This window comes from Trichechus manatus, unplaced genomic scaffold, assembly GCF_000243295.1.
Source record: "Trichechus manatus latirostris isolate Lorelei unplaced genomic scaffold, TriManLat1.0 scaffold00019, whole genome shotgun sequence".
Lineage (NCBI taxonomy): Eukaryota > Metazoa > Chordata > Mammalia > Sirenia > Trichechidae > Trichechus > Trichechus manatus.
The window spans coordinates 5,896,155-5,908,663 of record NW_004443955.1 but is presented as its reverse complement, the minus strand read 5'-3'; the positions used below and the strand labels follow the sequence as shown (position 1 = coordinate 5,908,663).

The window sequence follows — 12,509 nt, the reverse complement described above, 5'->3', positions numbered from 1 at the left end:
TTTATTGTGAGTGGATAGCACACAGGGCCTACGTCCCGCTGGAAATTTAAGACACGCGGTCAGTCTGATTAACTAATGATATTGTCAGGCGAAAATTTATGAAGAATATTTGCTCTGCTGGAAAGCAGAGGATAATATATGATTTTTTTTAATATCATGGAAAACATCCTAGTAGAGCAATAATTAATGCATTTTATATAAAATTGTATTAGTGATCCCCACAGTTATGTATCTGGTTGACCAATGCATATTTTTCTTTGTCATCTTTGCTCATTTTTATTGTCATTTTTCAAGTCGACATGGACTAGACACTGGTTTTTTCATGAAAGAGCATAGTTTTTGCCTTTTATATATTACTTAAAGAAGAAAATCAGGAACATTGCTATCATTCACATCTCAAGGACCAGTAGGAATTTTCACAACTTTTGTCCTGCAAATAACTGACTTCTTAAGGAATATGTAAGAACCCAATGACAATAAGATTCTGAGAGGCTATCAGCTGTTGGGTCTCTGTCAGTGATTCCAAGGGTGGTGAACTTCTGAATGCTCAGTGTCTGCCACTTATTTCAGACTCTGCGTCCTCTTTATAAATGCCTGGATCAGTGATGACTAAAGTAATAACAGATCTTGGATATGAACAAACCGAGTGATAAAATCATTTCTGTGACACTGAGGTCTATCACTGAGACCCACCCTAAGCTAAATATGTAGATGGTGAGTTCAGTTAAGTGCTACTAACAAGCTAACCTGCCTTTACACATTAGAGGAATTGAATTTTTCAGAGTTCTGTGAATGTCCAATTATGGGGTTAAAGGCAAATCTTTGATTTTTGGTTGTAACATATATCCACTTGTAGCAAACAAGCACTGGGAAACCAGCACATGAATAGTAAGTGAGACCTGTAGGAAATGGTTGTGTTTAATATGAGCTGTTCACTCATCACTCATTATTCTTACATTCCTAATCTTGTGAGTGACCATTAGTCTTGAGGGCTTTCAGAAGTTCAAAAAAAAAGAAAAGGGGGTGGTGGCATTTTGACTTTTTACTGGTCATTTATCTATTAAGTAAAATAAATAGATGAAAATTGAAGAGTGGTTTCTATTTGTAGAATGTCTTCGTAGTATGTTTTGATTTCTAACCAGTAATGAGCTGGAACTTTTTTTTTTTTTAATCATTGGAGTTATTTATTTTGTAAATAACTTTACTGCTAACTCAAGTAGATGGTATATTTAGTGATTTTTTGGCGTGAAATGATTAAATTTCCAATTTTTGTTTTTTAATGTGAATTTCTTTGGCTATTTTATATACCCTCAGTGGGTTTCATATGTTCTTTTCATTTGTTTGTTTAATTTAAGATGACTTTTTTTCCCCATTTTTATTCTCTCTGTGTTTCAATTTGGATATATTCTTTGATCTGTCTTCAAGTTCATTAATTGTTTTCTCTTGTGTTGTGAAACAATCCAATAAATTCCTAATTTCTGATACTGGATTTTGCAGTCATTGGATATCTACTTGATCCTTTAAAAAATAGATTCTAATTCTCTGTTGATGTCCTCCATCTTTTCATCCTCATTGTCAATTTTCCATTTTCTTTAACATATTAATTTTAGTTATTTTGAAGTCTTGCCTGCTAACTCCAGTATCTGGATCATCTCTGTATGTGCTTTTATATCTTAATTATTATTTACTTTGTCCTGATTCTTTTAATCTAGTAATTTATTATACACCAGATATTGTGGGTTGTACTTTGTAGATATTCTGGATTATGTTGTCTTTTTCTAAAGAATATTGAATTTTGTTCTGACTGGAAATTAAATTACTGGCAGATCACCTGAATTCTGGTGAAGATTGAACTTAGCCTTTGTTATAATGGGTTTATTTCAGTTTTGACCTTACTTCTAGGGTGTATCCTGGAACTTGATGTATATCCCTAGGGCAGGGGTTTTTTGTTTGTTTGTTTGTTTTTCTTTTTCTTTTAGCAAAACATACGTCAACTCAATTTCTACATGTACAATTCAGTGATATTGGTTATATTCTTCAAGTGCGTCACGTTTCTCGATATCGTTTTCTGAATTGTTTCATCATCATCAACACAAGCTCACTGTCCCCTAAGCTTCTTATCTAATCTTTGCTCTTGTCAGTTTGGTCTCATATAGATAATTCTTTAAAAGAACTCAGTAGTCAAGGTGGAAATTCTTTTCTAATTAAACTATTGTTAGGTTTAAAGTAACTTCAGGAGAAAGTTTCGTTTTAAAGTTTAAAGATTTTCTCAGGGCAATAGTTTGGGGGGCACTGGTTTCGTATTGTTTTAATGGGAGATCCTAGATATAATGAATTTTGTTGAGGAGGAAGTTCTGGGGAAACTTTTAGAAAAACGTCTTAGGGAAAAATGACTTTCTATAATACACTATTCAAGGAGAGAGCATAATTGATCTTGTCGTACAGGTGTTGTGTTATCTAAACTAACACAGGGATGGTGTTTTGAATGTCATGAGAAATGTCCTAGTAGAGCAATAATTTAGTACATTTTATATGTAGGTACTTTAGTGAACTCTACCATCTTGTCACTGGTGACCGTGGAAGGTACGTATTTCTCATCTTTCCATATTTTTACTCTCTTCCCACAGGTCAACATAGTCCAAGCACGAGATTTCCTATGAAAGAGTTATTTACCTTCTCTGAAGACATGACTTGAAGGAGAGTTTCAGGAATAAGTCTGTCATCACATGCTCAAGAGCCAGGTGGAATTCTCACACAGTAAGCATTTTGTCCATAAGATACTGGACTTTCCTCTTAGAAATGATGTAATGCTCCAGTGACAGTAAGACTCTGGCTTTGCTATCAGCCTTGGGGCCTGAGTCACTGACTGGGATGCCTGGTCCCCATGACTGAATAGTGTGGGTCATTGAGTCTCAGGGTGATGCACTCCTGAGTGCTCAGTGTCTGCCACTTATATCAGGTCTGGGTCCCCTTTATGAACATGCCTGAATCAATGATGACTAAAATAATGGATCTCATTGGAATCTGAACAAAATGAGTGACAAACTCACTTCTGTGAAACTAGGGTCCAGCATGGAGACCCACCCCAAGTAAAATATGAGGAGGGGCATGTTCAGTTCGGTCAGCTCAGTGCTACCAACAAGGACTGTGTTATTTGACAGCTATCATGCTTGTGTGTATTAGAGGAATTAAATTATATGAAGGTTATGAATATCTATTTTATGGGTTAAATGGTAACTTTATGAGTTCTGCGCCAGCAGCATACATACTGTATGTTTTAAATACTATATATTTTATATGCAAGTGTATTAGTGAACTCTATAATTGTTCTTGGTTGGCCAAGATATATGTATCTTATCTTTCCCAAATTTTATTCTCTTCCTACAGGTGGTCCTGGTCCAAACATAGATTTTCATATGAGTTACTTAATTCCCTCAAGACATGGCATGAAGGACACCATCATAAATATGTCATTTGTCTCATCCTCAAGAGCCGGTGGGAATTCTCATGATGGTAAGTATTGTGTCCTGAACATACTGACATACTCATGTCATACTCCAATGACAGTTAAGTCTCTGGCCATGCTATCAGCTGTATGTGAGTCCTTGCTCATTGACTGGGATGCCTGGTCCCCAACTGAATAGTGTGAGTTAATGAGTCCAGGGGTGACACACCCCTGAGTGCTCAGTGGCTTGCCACTTTTCTCGGGCTCTGGGTCCTCTTTATACACATGCCTGAATTAGTGTTGACTAAAATAATGACTCTTCTTGGAATCTGAACAAAATTAGTGGTACAGTCACTTTGTGAGAAGGAGGTTTAGCATGAAGACCCACTGTAAGTAAAATACGTGGAGGGGCATGTTCAGTTTAGTCAGCGAAGTGCTAGAAACAAGGACTCCGCTAGCTGCTTTCATGTATTAGAGGAATTGAATTGTACAGAACTCTGTAAATATATAATTTTGGGGTTACATGGCAACTCTTTGAGTGTTGGGCTGGCATCATAGATATATTTGTTGTGAACGAGCACCGGAGAATCAGCAAATGACTAGTGAGATGTGTAGGAATTGGTTGTACCTACATTTGAGTCAGTCACACATATTTCTTAGATGCCAGAATATTCTGACTGATAATCAGTTTCTTGTAGGCTTTTAGTCAGATTTAAAGAGATTTTAAACTTTTCTCTTTTTAATTTCTATCTCAAGTGAAATAATATACAGAAATTGATAGTATTACTATCAGATATCTTCATAGCATTTTCTAATTTTCTTGCTATCTGAGTCATGTGTATTGGAGTTTTTTTTTTTTTTTTTTCCTTCATTTTATCAATGGAGCAATTTCAAGATATTTGTCCACTAGCTTCCAGTAGATTTGGCATTATATATTTTTATTTGTGCAATTATTAATTTTTTTTAAACTCAGGTTTTTTTTGTGGATTGCATTAGTTACACTTTATATGTTCTCAATAGGTTTCATATAGCATTAAATAAAAAATCATAGCTCTAATAAATGTTGCTGGGTACAGTGTGTTGGAAGATCTTCTTGCCTGAGGTATTCGAAAAAAGTTCATTGTATAATTTGCTGTTCTGAGGAATGAGACCAGTTGTTCTTGTCATAGAGTCAGTCAAGTCAATATCTATGGTGTAATCACTGGATGCTCTTACCACTTTGTATTCCATTAGGAAGTTTTTGGTTCTCAAATTCCCTAATTCCCCCACCCCCATGCTTTGTAGAATGTAAGTCATAATGAAGGCCTTGAAGGAAAATTGTTGGTATATGGAATTCTCACTGCCACACCAATGAAGTCATTGGGAACCAGTTCCCTTCTCTGGGAAGGAACAAATTGATGCACTCCAGTGATAACATCTCAATTTTTGTTGTATTTATTTTCCAGAGTTGTTTCAGTGTTTTTTATTAAGCTAATTATGAATTGACTTGGTTTGTGGGAGTATCTTTTTATATAAACAAGATGAGACTTTTTATTAAAATTATGGTGAGTCATTGGAGGCTTATGTTTGTTTCATTTCCAGGACTTTTGCCCTTTGTCTTCTCTGTGGCCCCTGATAAAAGAATTGGACATGGAGAGTGCTGTGAGGGAATTCCTAGACAGTGTGGCAGTGGATTGTTTGTGCCCATTGAGGGGGGAGTTTGCCTGAATGTCAGGAGTCCTCCGCAGTTTGGCCTGGTTAATGTCAGCCTGACAGGAAGATGGAAAAGTTACTCATGGTGAGAGGGTGAGTGTTTTCCTTGACCCCTCTCATGTTCCCAGAACACTTTGGCTATACAGTAGTTAGTATACATGTGTTGGTCCTACCTGAGCTGATTTGTTCATACTGAGTGGAATCAGATGTGGCATAATCCTGTATACTTTTAATTTAACTAATAAAAGTAACATATGATGACAATGACTCATCAACCAGAGAATATAAATGACAAAGTAGAAACTATAAAAAAGAACTAAATAGAAACTGTACAAGTAAAAAGTAATATAAATTAAATGGAAAAGTTACTTAGAGAAATTTGACAGCAGATTTGAGATGACAGAATAAGTAATCAGTAAACATAAAGGTTTGTTGCTGTTGTTAGCTGCCATCAGGTCAGCCTCCAACTCATGGCAACCTCTTGTTACAGAGTAGAATTCTTGGCAGTAATCTTTACAAAAGCAGATCACTATGCCTTTCTTTCTTGGACCCTCTGGGTGGGTTTAAACTGCCAACCTTTTGCTTAGCAGCCAGTCACAAACTATTTGTGCCACTCAGCTCCTCGACATAAAGGTAGACATATAGAAATTATCCACTTTGAAGAACAGAATGAAAAAAATAATGAAGAGTCTCAGAGGCCTGTGTCATACCTCAAGTCTGCCAATATAATTACAGTGAGAGTCCTAGTAGAGGATAGAGAGAAGGAGAAATAAAAAATACATATATCTGAAGAAATATTGATTGAAAATTTAAAAATTTGACAAAACCTTAATCTATACAACTAAGAAACTCAACAGACTTGAGGATATGCAGAAAAAGATACATATGTCTGTTGAAAGTCATAAAATCTCATATAAAAAAGTTAACATTAATCTAGAGTAGATTGTGATATATTAAGACTTTGTGAACCCTAGAACCACTACAAAGAAAACAACTCAAAAATAGTAAAAAACCACAAAATAATTAAAATAGCAAGCTAGAAAACATCTGTTTAACACAAAAGATGGCAGTTAAGGAAGAAGACAGGAACAACAAAGATATAAGACTTACAGAAAACAGATGGAAAATGGAAGACATAAATCCAACCATATCAACAATTACATTAAATGTAAATGGATTAACTACTCCAGTCAAAAGGCAGAGACTCTGAGACTGCATAAATGCACACACAGAGAGACACACACATACACACTACAACTATATATTTACAAAAGAGATTCTTTAGATTAAAAGACACAAATAGTTTTAAGTAAAAGGATAGTTAAAAGCTATACCATACAAACAATAACCTAAAAAGTGCTGGAGTGACTGTACTGATATCAGAGAAAATAGACTTTATGGTTAAAAAAAATAAAGTAACTAGAGACAAAGAAGAATATTACATTCTAATAGAAGGATTGATTCATCTGGAATATATGACAATTGTAAACATATACACACCTAATGACAGTGCCCCAAAATACATATAGAAAAAAACAGACACAATTGAAGGTAAAAATACACGAGAAAACAGTAATAGCTAGAGACTTCAATAAATACCCTCTTCTTAATAATTGATAGAATAATTAAACAAAAAAATAAGTGAGGTTATAGAAGGCTTGAGCAATTTCATCAACCAACTTGACCTGACATATTTAAAACACTGTACCCAAAAACAGCAGAATACAAATTATTTTCAAGCACACATGGAAAATTCTCTAAGCTAGACCATATTTTAGGCTATAAAAACAGTCTCAATAACTCAAAGGTTGAAATCACGCAGAGCATATTCTATGACCATTACTCATTGCCATCTAGTCAAATTTACTCATAGAGACCCTATAGGACAGAGTAGAACTGCCCCATAGAGTTTCCAAGGCTGTAATCTTTACAGATACAGACTATCACATCTTTCTTCTGGGGAGCAGCTGGTGGGTTTGAACCACCAGCCTTCGGTTAGCAGCCAAGCATTTATCCACTGGGCCACCAAGCCTCCTCTATGACCATAGGAGAATTTAAACTAGAAATCAAAATAGCAAGAAATATGAGAAATCTCCAAATATTTGGAAATTAACACACTTATAAGTAACCCATGGGTCAAAGATATAAATCATAAGAGAAATTAGAAAACATTTTGAATTGAATGAAAATGAAAGAACAGCATGTTAGTATTTATGAGATACAGCTAAAGAAGACTTAAAGGGAAATTAATAGCTTTAAATACCTATATTAGAAAGGAAGAACTACATCAAATTAATAACCTAAGCTTCTACCTTAAGAAACAAGAAAAATACTAAACTAGAAAAATAAAGGAAGTAAATGATAATAGAGTAGAAGTCAATGACATATATAACAGACAAAAAGTATGGAGAACATCCATAACACTAAAAGTCAGTGTTCTGGAAAGATTAATGAAATTGACAAGCCTTTAGTAGACTGACCAAGAAACAAAGATAGAAGATACAAATTACCAAAGTCATGAATGAAAAAGAAAACATCACTACTGATCTTATAGATTCCAGAAGGTGTTAATGTGCAATGCTGCTCAGACTTTCTTTTTGAAGAAATAGAATAGCCAACACAATACCGAAGAACAAAGTTGGAGGAATGACACAACTCAACTTCAAGACTTGGCTTCTAAGCTACACTGATCAACATAGTGTGATATCAGCAAAATAAAAGACAAATAGATGAATGAAACAGAATAGAGAGCCCAGTACTAAACCCGACAGATACAGTCAACTGATATTTGACAAAGGAGCAAAGACAAATCTATTGAGAATAGATACTCTTTTCAACAAATGGTTCTGGAACAACTGGACATCTACATGCAAAAAAAAAAAATGAATCTAGACCTTACACCTTTCACAATAATTAACTTAAAATGGATCACAGACCTATGTTAAACAGAAATCTTCTAGGAGAAAATCTAGGTGACTTTGGGTTTGACAATGACTTTTAGATATAGCACGAAAAGTATGATCTATAAAAGGAATATTTGATAAATTAGACTTCCTTAAATGTAAAACCTTCCAGTCTGTGAATGATACTGTTACGAGAATGAAAAGCCTGGGAGAAAATATTTCAAGACACATATCTGATACAGGGCTTCCTTCCAAGATCCGCAAAGAACACTTAGAACTCAACAATAGGAAAATAAGCCTACTTTAAAAACAGACAATAGATTTCAGCAGAGACCTCACCAAAGAAGATATACAGATGGCAGGTGAGCATATATAAAGTTGCTGAACATCATATATCATTAAAACCAACCAAACCCACTGCCATGGAGTCAACTCCAACTCATAGCAACCCTATAGGACACAGTGGAACTGCCCCATAGGGTTTCCCATGCTCTAATTTTTATGGAAGCTGACTACTGCATCTTTCTCCCGTGGAGCCACTGGTGGGTGTGAACTACTGTCATTTCAGTTAGCAGCTGAGTACTGAACCACTGCTCCACCAGGGCTCTTTCATATGTCATTAGGGAAATGGGAATTAAAACAACATGAGATACCACTACACACACCTGTTTGTTCTTGTTAGTTGCCATCGAGTCGGCTCTGACTCATGGCAGTCTTACATAACAATGAAATGTTGGCCCAGTCCTGTGCTGTCTTCACAATGATTGGTATGTTTTGGTCCATAAAATGGCTAAAATTCAAAATACTGATAATTCCAAATGCTGGTGAGAATGTGGAGCAGTAGGAACTCTCATTCACTACTGATGAGAATGCAAAATGGTACAGCTACTTTGGAGGACAGACTGGCAATTTCTTACAAAGCTAAACGTAGTCTTAGCATACAATACAGCAGTTGTGTTCCTAGATATTTCCCAAAACCCAAACCCAAACCCAAACCTGTTGCCACGACTCATAGTAACCCTATAGGACAGAGTAGAGCTTCCCCATAGAGTTACCAAGGAGCGGCTGTTGGATTCCAACTGCTGCCCTTTTGGTTAGTAGTGAGCCTATAACCACTGCATCACCAGGGCTCCAATATTTCCCCAAATAAATTGAAATCTTATGTCCACACAAAAACCTACAATTGAATGTCTCTAACAGCTTTATTCATAATTGCCAAAAAATTGAAAGGAACCAAGTTTTCCTTCGAAGATGAATGGATAAACTGTGGTACAGTTACACAATGGAGGAGTATTTACCGTATTTTTACGCAAATAATGTGTGTCTTTTATGGTTGTTTTCTAACCTTGCCCTCCTCCTTCGAGGTATTTTCACAAGCATGCTGTACTAATTTTTTTTCTTTTCCTACTGAAGCATGTAAAAAAAAAAATTGTCAAAGCTGCATTTAGGAAACTACCTTGCATGTTGGAGGGCTTGGTTAGCAAACAAAAGTAGAAGGCACATGTTATTTGCATAAAAATACAGTAATGATAAAAAGAAATTTGCTCTCAAGGAATTAAGAAGTGAAGGAAACTTAAATCCATATTGCTAAGTGAAAAAAGACAGTCTGAAAAAGCTACGTACTATATGATTTCCAACTATATGACATTCTGGAAAAGGCACAGCTTATAGAGACAGTAAAAGTTATCATTGGGAGGGTGATTGGGATGAATATGTAAACGCAGGCATTTTAAGGGCCATGACACTAAGTACGGTGAAACTGTGACTTCTGTGTCATTTTTCTTGGAACCTAAAATTTCTGAAGAAGTATAAAGTGTGTTAAAAATATGTAGGATGGAAATATTTTATTGTATTTATTTTTAAATAATATTTTTGGTGAAAATAAGCACAGCAAAACCTATTCCTATTCAACAGTTTCTAGACGTAATGATCAGTGACATTAGTTAAGTTCTTCACATTGTATCAACATTCTCTTTATTTCTCTTCTAGTTGTTTCACTCCCATTGATTTAAATTCCATGCCCCACAACCTTCTTGTCTATGCTTTAGAGTGTCTGTTGTCTATATAGTCTTATATAGATAATTTTTTTTAAAGAGTGCAATACTCAAGGTTGACAGTGTTTACTTTTTGGGTTAAACTATTTCTTAGTTGAAAGGTCACTTCAGGTAATAATTTTGATTCAAGATTTAAAGAGTAACTTAGGCTAATACTCTAAGAGACTCCTCCAGCCTCAATAGGTCCAGTAAGTCTGGATTCTCCAAGAGTTTGAAGTTCCACATTTTCCTTTCTTTCTGTCAGGATCCATCTATTATGATCTGGTCAGAACCTTTGGTAGTGGTGGCCAGGCAACATCTAGTTCTGGTCTCAAGGTAGAAGAGGCCATGGTTCATGGAGACAATTGTCCTATAGTCCAGTTCCTTCTCTGATTCTTTGGTTTCCTTCTTTCTCTTTTGTTCCAGACAAATAGAGACCAATAGTTGTATTTTAGATGCCTGATCATAAGCTTTTAAGACCTCAGACACTATTTACCATACTGGGATGTAGAACATAAACTTTAGAATTATGTTATGTCAGTTGACTGGATTGTCCCACGAGACTGTGACCATAAGCCATCAAATCAAAAGAACTAATCCTGTGAGGATATTGGTTATGTCTGTTACTATCAGCATCTATAGCCCACACCGGTTTTTTTTATTTTTGGAAAATCATAACATTTGCCAATTCATCTTTTTTTCTTGTGTGCAGCTTATAGACATCAATTACATTAGTCAAGCTGTGCAAACTTCACCCACATTGATTGCCACCATAATTGAAAAGTCACTACCACCTAGGGAATACCTCCCCCTCTTCCCTCCCACCTCCCTCACCCCTGGTAACCAACAATGAACATTGGTCTCTGTATATTTACCTGTTCTTCTCATTTCATAAAAGTGAGATCATACAATATTTGTCTTTTTGTGTTTGACTTGCTTTGCTCAGCATAATGTCCTCCAGATTCGTCCACGTTGCAAGATGTTTTGGGAACTTGTTATTCTTTATGGCTGAGAGGTATTTTATTTTATGTGTGTACCATATTTTGCTTATCCATTTGTCCATTGTTGGGCCCTTAGATTGTGTCCATTCTTTTGCACTCGTAAATAATGCTGCAGTGAACATAGGAGTACTTAATGTCTGTTTGTGTTACCTGTTAGATCCCTAGGGTATATACCTAGGACTGGAATTGCTGGGTTATATTGTAGTTGTGTTTTTAGTTGTTTGAGGAACTGCCACACTGTTTTTCACAATGATTGTACCATTTTGTATTCCCACCAGCAATGGATAAGGGTTCCAGTTTCCCTACATCCTCACCAACATTTGTTATTTTCCTTTTCTTTCCGCTTAGCTTCGGCATCATAGTGGGAGTGAAATAGTATCTCTTTGTGGTGTTGATTTGCATTTCTCTGATGGCTAATGATGTTGAGCACCTTTTCATGTGTTTGTTGGCCATTTGAATATCCCCTTTGTTGAAGTGTCTGTTCTCGTCCTTTGCATGTTTTTTGATTGGATGGTCTTTTTGTTGTTAAACTGTTCTATAAAAATGTTCTATATATATTTTAGATATTGGACACTTGTTGGTTATATTGTTTCTGAAGATATTTTCCCAGTCTGTAGGTTGTCTTTTTACTCTTTTAATAAAGGCTTTTGATGAACATAAATATTTAATTTTTATAGGTCCTAGTTATCTGTTTTGTTCTATGAAGCTCATTCATTTGTTGTTGTGTTTGATAACCTATCATTGAAAAAAATTAGGTTCCATAACTTTGTATTTTCTTCCAAGAACTGTATGGTTTTATATTTAATATTTAGGCCCTTGATCCATTTTGAATTGGTTTTTGTGTATGGCATGAGGTATGGATCTTGTTTCATTTTTCTGTATGTGAAAATCCAGTTTAGCAGCACCGTTTGTTGAAGAGACTGTTCCTTCACCATTGAATGAACTTAACACTTTTGTTGAAGGTAAGTTGTCAGTAGATGTATGAATTTATTTCTGGGCTCACAATTTTATTCCATTGGTCTGTGTGTCTATCAAACCAGTACCAGGCTGTCTAGGTTACTGTAGCTATATAGTATGTTTTGAAATTGGGTGTGTGAGGCCTCCTACTTTGTTCTTCTTCTTCAAAATTGCTTTGCCTATTTGGGGTCTTTTTGTCTTTCTGTATAAAATTGAGGACTAGTTTTGTTTTTTTTTTTCATTTCTCAAAAAATGCTGTTGTAATTTTGATCAGGATTATGTTATATCTGTAGACCCCTTTGGATAGTATTATCATCTTGACTGTATTAAGTCTTCCAATTCATGAGAACAGAATATCTTTTTTTTTTAAATTTTTTTTAAATTGTACTTTAGGTGAAGGTTTACAGAACAAATAGTTTCTCATTAAACAGTCAGTACACATATTGTTTTATGACATTGGTTAACAACCCCATGACAT

General features: G+C 35.4%; 2 non-coding genes across 2 annotated transcripts; both read left to right on the top strand.

The window, feature by feature from the left end:
- Positions 1-596: 596 nt before the first annotated feature.
- LOC111819823 (small nucleolar RNA SNORD116) lies at positions 597-678 on the top strand. The gene has a single exon (XR_002823400.1). It is a non-coding gene; the product is annotated as a small nucleolar RNA SNORD116 (small nucleolar RNA).
- Positions 679-2,986: 2,308 nt separating this feature from the next.
- On the top strand, positions 2,987-3,069 carry LOC111819822 (small nucleolar RNA SNORD116). Its single transcript, XR_002823399.1, has one exon. It is a non-coding gene; the product is annotated as a small nucleolar RNA SNORD116 (small nucleolar RNA).
- The last annotated feature ends 9,440 nt before the right edge of the window (positions 3,070-12,509 follow it).